This window comes from Triticum dicoccoides, chromosome 3A, assembly GCF_002162155.2.
Source record: "Triticum dicoccoides isolate Atlit2015 ecotype Zavitan chromosome 3A, WEW_v2.0, whole genome shotgun sequence".
In the NCBI taxonomy this organism is placed as follows: domain Eukaryota; kingdom Viridiplantae; phylum Streptophyta; class Magnoliopsida; order Poales; family Poaceae; genus Triticum; species Triticum dicoccoides.
The window spans coordinates 228,651,730-228,661,193 of NC_041384.1; positions in this window are offsets into that span (position 1 = coordinate 228,651,730).

Sequence of the window (9,464 nt, forward strand, 5' to 3'; positions counted from 1 at the left end):
TTGAGTGTGGTCTTTTTTATTGGTTATTTATTTATTTTATTGATTTAAGCAATTTTGGCAGTTCACTATTTTCGTCTGCTTTAATATTTATGGAGCAATCAAAAATTGACCCCCGCATGTTTTTTAATTATTCACCATGAACTAAAAACTTTTAAATTAATGAAATTTATGTTGTATCTTATATTATTTTAGTTTCTCTTTCCTTTTTGGTCTAGTTTTTTCCGTTGACACTTCTATGTTATGGAGTGTGAGTAATTATTTTTCTTTTCAGTCAGAGGAACTGTGTTAGCCCACTAATTTCCTCAACATACACCACTTCCCCCACGTTTATGTGTCGACTCCCCAAATTTCTAGTATGTTGCCCCTTTTTTTGCTTTAAACCTTCTCTCTTTCTTCTTTCTAACTCTCCTACTGCACGGTTTCCTTTTCTTATTCTCAATGTTTTCTTTTGCTTGTTGCCTTTTGGTCCTCAGTTTATAATTTGATATGTGATTGATAGGTAATTTTACTTTTGTATAAGTGATACTGTTTTCATCCTTTTCAATGATTATTCTTTTTTTTGATTTATAGTATTTTTCTGTTTGTTGCTCAGATTGCTATGGAGCATTCTTCTAGTGTCAAGTGCAAGTGTTCTGATGGTGGATCTTCTTTTGGGAGTTCCAAGGTTTGTGACAAAGATTGGATGGGTGTAGTGTTTTTCTTGTGTCTTGTTCGCATGGTCATATCTATGTTCTTGATATTATGTGTAGTGTGCAATTTTTGTTTGTTTAGTGTGTAATTTTGATTATTTTTATCCTTTTTTATAGAAAGGTGCAGTTGTCAACATGTCTATTGTTTCCAGAGCTCTCCTTGATGTTCCTTTTGGAGAAGTAGATAAGTCATCATTGTGTAAGTTAGTGGTAACACTCCAAGTGCAGGATTTGTCGTTGCGCATACTATGTTTGATTTGTGGGAAACATGAATTTCAGGATTGCAGATCATTTCATCAAGGACACTGTTTTTATCATTGTTTTTTATTTTCCTCTATGTTCTAGTTAATTTATTTTATTTATTTTTGAAGGTGTGTGATCTCATTCGTTGTGTTCTTGTTAGGCTTATTATGATCAGCCAAAGACTATTATTGTTGGTGCTGCTGAAGTTGATGTCCTTGACGATGCTGATCATGGTTCTATTGGTGGTGGTGGTGGTGGTTCAGTTGTTGGTAGTAAATGCAATACTCCTTGAACTTTCAGGATTAGTCATTACAACTAGTTTAGGATCAGAAATTGAAATTGACAGAGTAGAAAAGCTGGTGCTAGCAACACCTCATGATGAAGCTTCTGAAAAATCAAACAACACTGTCTCATAGCAATCTGAAGGACAACTTGAAAGAAGAATAATCCTTGATCCAGAATATATAAAATCTAAAGGCAGAGCAAAGAAGATGGGAAGGTAGAAAGGATTATTAGAAGAAATAATAACGAAGTCAACAGTAACTTACTCATGCTGTCAGCTTAAAGGTCACAATATACAAACTTGCACAACTATCATGGAAGGGACTCAACTAGGCAGGCCTATCAGAAAAATAAATAAACTCATGCCTATAGTAATATTATTTGAATATATACTCCTTGAACTCCAAGAAGCCTTCATTGTAGCCTAATCAGCCGGACCTGTTGCCGTCTCCTGACGGACGGCAAAGGCCTTTGCCGTCCGCCAGGTATGCCTTTGTCGTCCGCCATGGCGGACGGCAAAGTGCCTGATTCCTACAGTGAAGTAGGGATTTGTAGAGGTGCCAGAGCTCAAAGAAAAAATTGAGAGATAATTTTTTTGTAGGCATACTTTTCCCACCAACGAAAACGACTTAGAGTTCCCAACACTTTCCATGTTAGATATATCATAGGCGATTCCCAAATAGAAAATAAAGATTCCTTTTTCCACCATACTTTCACTTTCCATGGCTAACCGTATCCACGGGTGCCTTCCATACCAACACTTTCCGAGGAATTTATTACTTGACAACATAAAGTAAATTCATTTTTCATTTCGGGACTGGGCATCCCGAATACCTTTGCCTTACTATCGTGCAATGACAAGTGAATAAACACGCATCGTGAGAATAACACATCTAGCATGGAAAATATTGGCCACCCCTCACCGTCTCGCGAGCGGTACGAGCACACAAAAGAGAAATTTATTTTGAAAATTAGAGATGGCACATACAAATTTTCTTAGAACGGAAAAATAATACTGCATATAGGTAGGTATAGTGGACTCATGTGGCAAAACTGGTTTAAAGGATTTTGGATGCACAAGTAGTGATCATACTTAGTGCAAAATGAAGGCTAGCAAAAGATTGAGAAGCGACCAACCAAGAAACGAATAACCTCATAAGCGAGCATTAAGCATAATTAACACCAAATAATGCACCACAAGTAGGATGTAATTTCATTGCATGACTATTGACTTTCGTGCTTGCATAGGGAATCACAAACCTTAACACCAATATTCTTACTAAAGCATAATTACTCATCAACATGACTCACATATCACAACATCATATCTCAAAACTATTACAAGGAATCAAGTTTATTTTGTCCAATGATCTTCATGAAAGTTTTTATTATATCCTTCATGGATGTCTATCACTTTGGAACTAATTTTTCATGTGTTGCTTTTGATAAGCTCAAACAAATATAAGTGAAGATCATGAGCATAATATTTATTTCTCTCCAATTATTTTAAGTGAAGCAAGAGATAATTTCTTAAAAAAATTACTAACTCTCAAATAAATCTAAGTGAAGCAAGAGAGCATTTCTTCAAAAATACTAAAGCACACCATGCTCAAAAAGATATAAGTGAAGCACTAGAGCAATTCCATAGCTCATAAAGATTTAAGTGACGCATAGAGAGCAATTCTAACAAGTCATGGCATAATTTTGGCTCTCTCAAATAGGTGTGTCCAGAAAGGATTCAAGACTTAAAACACAAATAAAAACAAGCAAAGAATCATATCATACAAGACGCTCCAAGCAAAACTCATAGTATGTGACGAATAAAAATATAGCTTCGAGTAAAATACCGATGGTCGTTAGAAGAAAGAGGGGATGCCACTTGGGGCATCCCCAAGCTTAGTTGCTTTCTTCTCTTTGTATAATAGCTTGGGATGCCATGGGAATCCCCAAGCTTAGGCTCTTCTTATTTCTTATTCCTTCATCCATCATAACATCACCCAAAACTTGAAAACTTCAATCACACAAAACTCAACAAAACCTTCGTGAGATCCGTTAGTATAAGAAAACAAATCACTACTATAAGTATTGTTGAAAACCAATTCATATTTTATTTTTGCATTATATCTACTGTATTCCAACTTTTCTATGGAAAAAGTCTTCAAAGAAAACCATGGAATCATCAAAACAAGCACACAACGCAAAGAAAACAAAATCTATCAAAAACAGAACAGTCTGTAGCAATCTGGGTATTTCGAATACTTCTGTAACTCCAAAAAATCTGAAAAATTAGGACGACCTGGAAATTTTTTATATTAATCTTCTTAAAAAATAATTGGTATTTTATCATGCTCTAAAAATGAAAATTATTTTCGTGAGTGCAAAAGTTTCTGGTTTTCAGCAAGATCAAGTCAACTATCACCCAAGAAGATCCTAAAGGCTTTACTTGACAAAAACACTAATTAAAACACAAAAAACACAATCATAGCAGTAGCATAATTGTGCTAAAACTCAAGAATAGGAAGCAAAAAGCAAAAATAAATTTTATTCATTGGGTTGCCTCCCAACAAGCGCTATTGTTTCACGCCCCTAGCTAGGCATAAAGCAAGGATCTAAGTTTTGTCATCTTTGTTCCTAGATCCATAAGATGCCCTCATGATTGATTCATATGGTCGCCTAATTCTTGTTCTAGGGAAATGTTCCATACCCTTCCTTAGCGGAAATTGTAACTTAATATTGCCTTCTTTCATATCAATCATGGCACTGAGAGTGTGTAAAAACGGTCTACCAAGAATAATTGGACAAGACATATTGCAATCAATATCAAGAACAATAAAATCTATGGGCACATAATTCCTATTTGCTAGAATAAGAACATCATTAATTCTTGCCAAAGGCCTCTTAATAGTAGAATCTGCCAAGTGCAAATTTAAAGAACACTCTTCAATATCGGTAAGACCAAGCACATCACATAAATATTTCGGAAGTGTAGAAACACTAGCACCCAAGTCACATAAAGCAAAACACTCAAAAAATTTAATCTTGACTTTGATAGTAGGTTACCACTCATCATATAATTTTCTGGGAATTGAAACTTCTAATTCCAATTTTTCTTCTAAAGCTTTCATCATAGCATCCACGACATGTTTAGTAAAAGCTTTATTTTGTTCATAAGCATGGGGGGAATTTATCATGGATTGTAACAAAGAAATACAATCAATCAAAGAGAAACTATTATAATTAAAGACTTTGTAATCCAAAAGAGTGGGCACATCACTAGTTAAAGTCTTGACCTCTTCAAACCCACTTTTAATAATTTTCTCAACAAGATTTTCACCCTCCAAATTATCGGGACGCCTTCTAGATAAAGTTAACTCTTCTTCAGTCCCTTTTTCATCAATCTTAATTTTACTAAAAAAAGGAATCAATAGAAGAAACACCAATCATTTTAAGATCTTCATCACTTTTATGAAAGCAATCACTAGAAAACGCTTTTTCTAAAAATTCTCTTCTAGCTCTAAGCATAACGGTTCATCTCTTACTTCCATCCATAGAAACATAAAGACTTTAATTGATTCCTCAACCTTAGGCACAAAAATTTTCATCTTGAGATTTTCTACATCATGAGAAATTCTATCAACACTTCTAGACAAATCATCAATCTTATTCAAGTTTCCTTCCATTGTAGCATTGAAAACCTTTTGCGTGTTGATAAATTCTTTAATATTATTCTCAAGAGAAGAGGTGTTCCTATTATTATTATAAGAAGGATTGCCATAGGAATTACCATAATTATTAGAGGAATTACTAGGAAAAGGCCTAGGATTAAATTACCTCTATAAGCATTGTTATTGAAATTGTTTCGCGAGATAAAATTCACATCTACAACATCACTATTTTGCTCAATCAAAGTATACAAAGGCATATAATTGAAATCAGTAGGAGCACTTTACTAGCAACCAATTTCATAAGAGCATCAACTTTTTCACTCAAGGAAGAAACTTCTTCAGCCGAATTAACTTTTGTACTAGTAGGAGCTCTTTCGGTATGCCATTGTGAATAATTTGCCATAATATTATCAAGCAATTTGGTAGCTTCACCCAATGTAATTTCCATAAAAGTACCACCCGCGACGGAATTTATAAGATTACGAGAAACAAAATTCAACCCTGCATAAATTTTTTGTATGATCATCCAAAGATTTAACCCATGAGTTGGGCAATTCCTTATCATCCTTTTCATCCTTTCCCAGGATTTTGCAACATGCTCATGTTCAAGTTGCTTGAAATTCATGATCTGGGTTCTAAGGGAAATAATTTTTGCGGGTAGAAATTACTTAGTGATAAAATCATCCTTGCACTTATTCCACGAATCGATACTATTGCGGGGCAAAGAAGAAAACCAAATTTTTGCAGAAACATGCAAAGAAAACGGAAATAATTTCATCTTCACAACATCATTGTCCACATCTTTTTTTCTTTTGCATGTCGCATAATTTCATCTTCACAACATCATTGTCCACATCATTGTTAAGATGGGATGCGACATCCTCATTAGGAGTACCGGAAAATTGATCTTTCATATAAAGATTCAGCAAAGCAGTATTAATATCACAAGATTCCGCACTAGTGGCCGGAGGAGCAATCGGAGTGCCAATAAAACCATTGTTGTTGGTATTTGAGAAATCACACAACTTGGTGTTCTCTTGAGTCATGGTCACTACACAACAAGATTGCACTCAAAAATAGATTTGGCAAGAAAATGGCGAAGGCAAAAGGGGGCGAATAAAATGGCAATTTTTTGTGAAGTGGAGGAGAGGAAAACGAGAGGCAAATGGAAAATAATGTAAATTGCAAGGAGATGAGATTTGTGATTAGGAACCTGGTAGATGTTGATGATGTCTCCCTGACAACAGTGCCAGAAATTCCTTTTGATGTCTGGTAGAACTACGTCAGTATTTCCCCAAAGAGGAAGGGATGATGCAGCACAACGACGGTAGGTATTTCCCTCAGTGATGAGACCAAGTTTATAGAACCAGTAGGAGAACCAAGCAACACTACGTAAACAACACCTACACACAAATAACAAATACTCGCAACCTGACATGTTAAAGGGGTTGTCAATCCCTTTCGGGTAACAACGCCAGAAATTGGCAAACGGACGTGATAAAAATATGATAGATAGGATAAAATAGATCTTGGATAAAATAAATTGCAGCAAGGTATTTTTGTATTTTTGGTTTAATAGATCTGAAAATAAAAGCAAAGGAAAATAGATTGCAAAGGCAAATATATTAAAGAAGAGACCCGGGGGCCGTAGTTTTCACTAGTGGCTTCTCTCGATAAAAATAGCAAATGGTGGGTAAACGAATTACTGTTGGGCAATTGATAGAACTTCAAATAATCATGACGATATCCAGGCATTGATCATTATATAGGCATCACGTCCAAGATTAGTAGACCGACTCCTGCCTGCATCTACTACTATTACTCCACACATCGACTGCTATCCAGCATGCATCTATTGTATTAAGTTCATGGAGAAATGGAGTAATGCAATAAGAATGATGACATGATGTAGACAAGATCTATTTATGTATAAATATACCCCATCTTGTTATCATTAATGACAACAATACATACATGTCAGTTCCCCTTCTGTCACTGGGATCAAGCACTGTAAGATCGAACCCATCACAAAGCACCTCTTCCCATTGCAAGATAAATAGATCAAGTTGGCTAGAAAAAACCCAAATATCGGAGAAGAAATATGAGTCTATAAGAAATCATGCATATAAGAGATCAAAAGACTCAATTAACTTTCATGGATAAAAACATAGATCTGATCATAAACTCAAATTCATCGGATCCCAACAAACACACAACAAAAAGAGTTACATCATATGGATCTCCAAGAAACCATTGTATTGAGAATCAAAAGAGAGAGGAAGCCATCTAGCTACTAACTACGGGCCCGAAGGTCTACAAAATACTACTCACGCATCATCGGAGAGGCACCAATGGGCATGATGAACCCCTCTGTGATGGTGTCTAGATTGGATCTGGTGTTTCTGGACTCTGTAGTGGCTGGAATTGATTTTCGTCGACTCCCCTAGGGTTTCTGGAATATTGGGGTATTTATAGAGCAAAGAGTTGGTTCGGGAGGCACCCGAGGTGGGCACAACCCACCAGGGCACGCCTGGGCCTCCAGGCGTGCCCTGGTGGGTTGTGCTCCCCTCAGAGCACCCCCCTAGGCGCTTCTTCGGCCCATTGGATGTCTTCTAGTCCAAAAAAATCCAGAAAAACTTTCGCTGCATTTGCACTCCGTTTGATATTGATTTCCTATGATGTAAAAAACATGCAAAAAACAACAACTGGCATTTGGCACTATGTCAATAGGTTAATACAAAAAAATGATATAAAATGACTATAAAACGATTATAAAACATCCAAGAATGATAATATAACAGCATGGAACAATCAAAAATTATAGATATGTTTGAGACGTATCACTTCCCCAACATGATCGTGCGCCGGCCCAAACCGCTAGCAAAGAGCGCGTGGAGGGACGCGACCCGAGCGAGCCTTGGCACCTAAACGGTGAGCAGAGCGTGCAGAGGGATGCGACCCAAGGGAACCTAAACGGCGAGTAGAGCAGGCGGAGAGACGCCAGGGCGGAGCGCGCCGTGGCTGCCTCAATGGGGAGCAAAACGCGCGGACGGACATGGGCAGAGCACGCCGTGGCCGCTTCAACGACGAGTAGAGCGCGCTGCGGCCGCCTCAACGGCGAGTAACCACACCTGCATATTGTAATTCTGGTCAACCTTCTGGCACCCCTGGTAGGCGCGACGGCGCATCCATCAGACACGATGGTGTTATTTGGACCGTGTGTGATAGTGGGCAGACATGTACTTGTACATCCGAGAACGTGGGCCCACGTGCGCCATCCGGGAACCATTTTGGGCTTTCGATGTGTGTGCGATGCGTGGCATACGGTTGATCCAGAAGAACTGTTTGTGATGAGCCAGAACAACAGAAATAGACAACCATATGAAGTTGTGTTTCAGGCTTCAAGCCCAGAACCATCAATAAATTTTGACCTTGTTTCTCGTCACATTCTAGATTACAATGCAATAAGTAGCAAATCTATCCACACCGATCAAACCTAAATGTGTTCACACTTAGCACTGGGCTATAAAAACTATCCACTAGAAAATTACTTCACAGTTCCTCTCCTCATCACCAGTGGTAGAGACAGGGGTGCCAGCAAGGGCCCTGGCCCCCATAACATCCTTAAATTCAAGCTAATATGCACGTTAGTAGGTCATTAATTCCTGCTAAAATGGAGTAATTTGACAGGCCGGTCCTTCCCAATGCTACCTCTTGAGCTTGCGTTGGTTTTTCTCTTGAAGAGGAAAGGGTGATGCAGCAAACTTGAGTAAGTATTTCCCCAGTTTTGAGAACAAAGGTATCAATCCAGTAGGAGGCAACGCGACAAGCCACCGAATACCTGCACAAACAATCACCAACTTGCAACCAACGCGATAAGGGGTTGTCAATCCCTTCATAGTTATTTGCAAAGTGAGATATGATATAGATGGATAAATGGTAAAATAATATTTTGGCTATTTTTGGTTTATGGAACGGAAAGTAAAAGATTGCAAAGAAAGTAAATCGGAAACTAAAATTATAGATCAGAAACTTATATGATGGAAAATAGACCCGGGGGCCATAGGTTTCACTAGAGACTTCTCTCAAGATAGAAATTATTACGATGGGTGAACAAATTACTGCTGAGCAATTGATAGAAAAGTGCAAAGTTATGACGATGTCTAAGGCAATGATCATGAATATAGGCATCAGATTCGTGTCAAGTAGACCGAAACGATTCTGCATCTACTACTATTACTCCACACATCGACCGACTCCTACCTGCATCTAGACTATTAAGTTCATAAGAATAGAGTAACGCATTAAGTAAGATGACATGATGTAGCGGGATTAACTCAAGCAATATGATGAAATCCCCATCTTGTTATCCTCGATGGCAACAATACTATACGTCTCGGTTCCCCTTCTGTCACTAGGATTGAGCACTGCAAGATTGAATCCAAAGCTAAGCACTTCTCCCATTGCAAGAAAAACCGGTCTAGTTGGCCAAACCAAATCGATCGTTCGAAGAGACTTGCAAAGATATCAAATTATGCATATAAGAATTCAGAGGGGATTCAAATAATGTTCATAGATAAGTTGA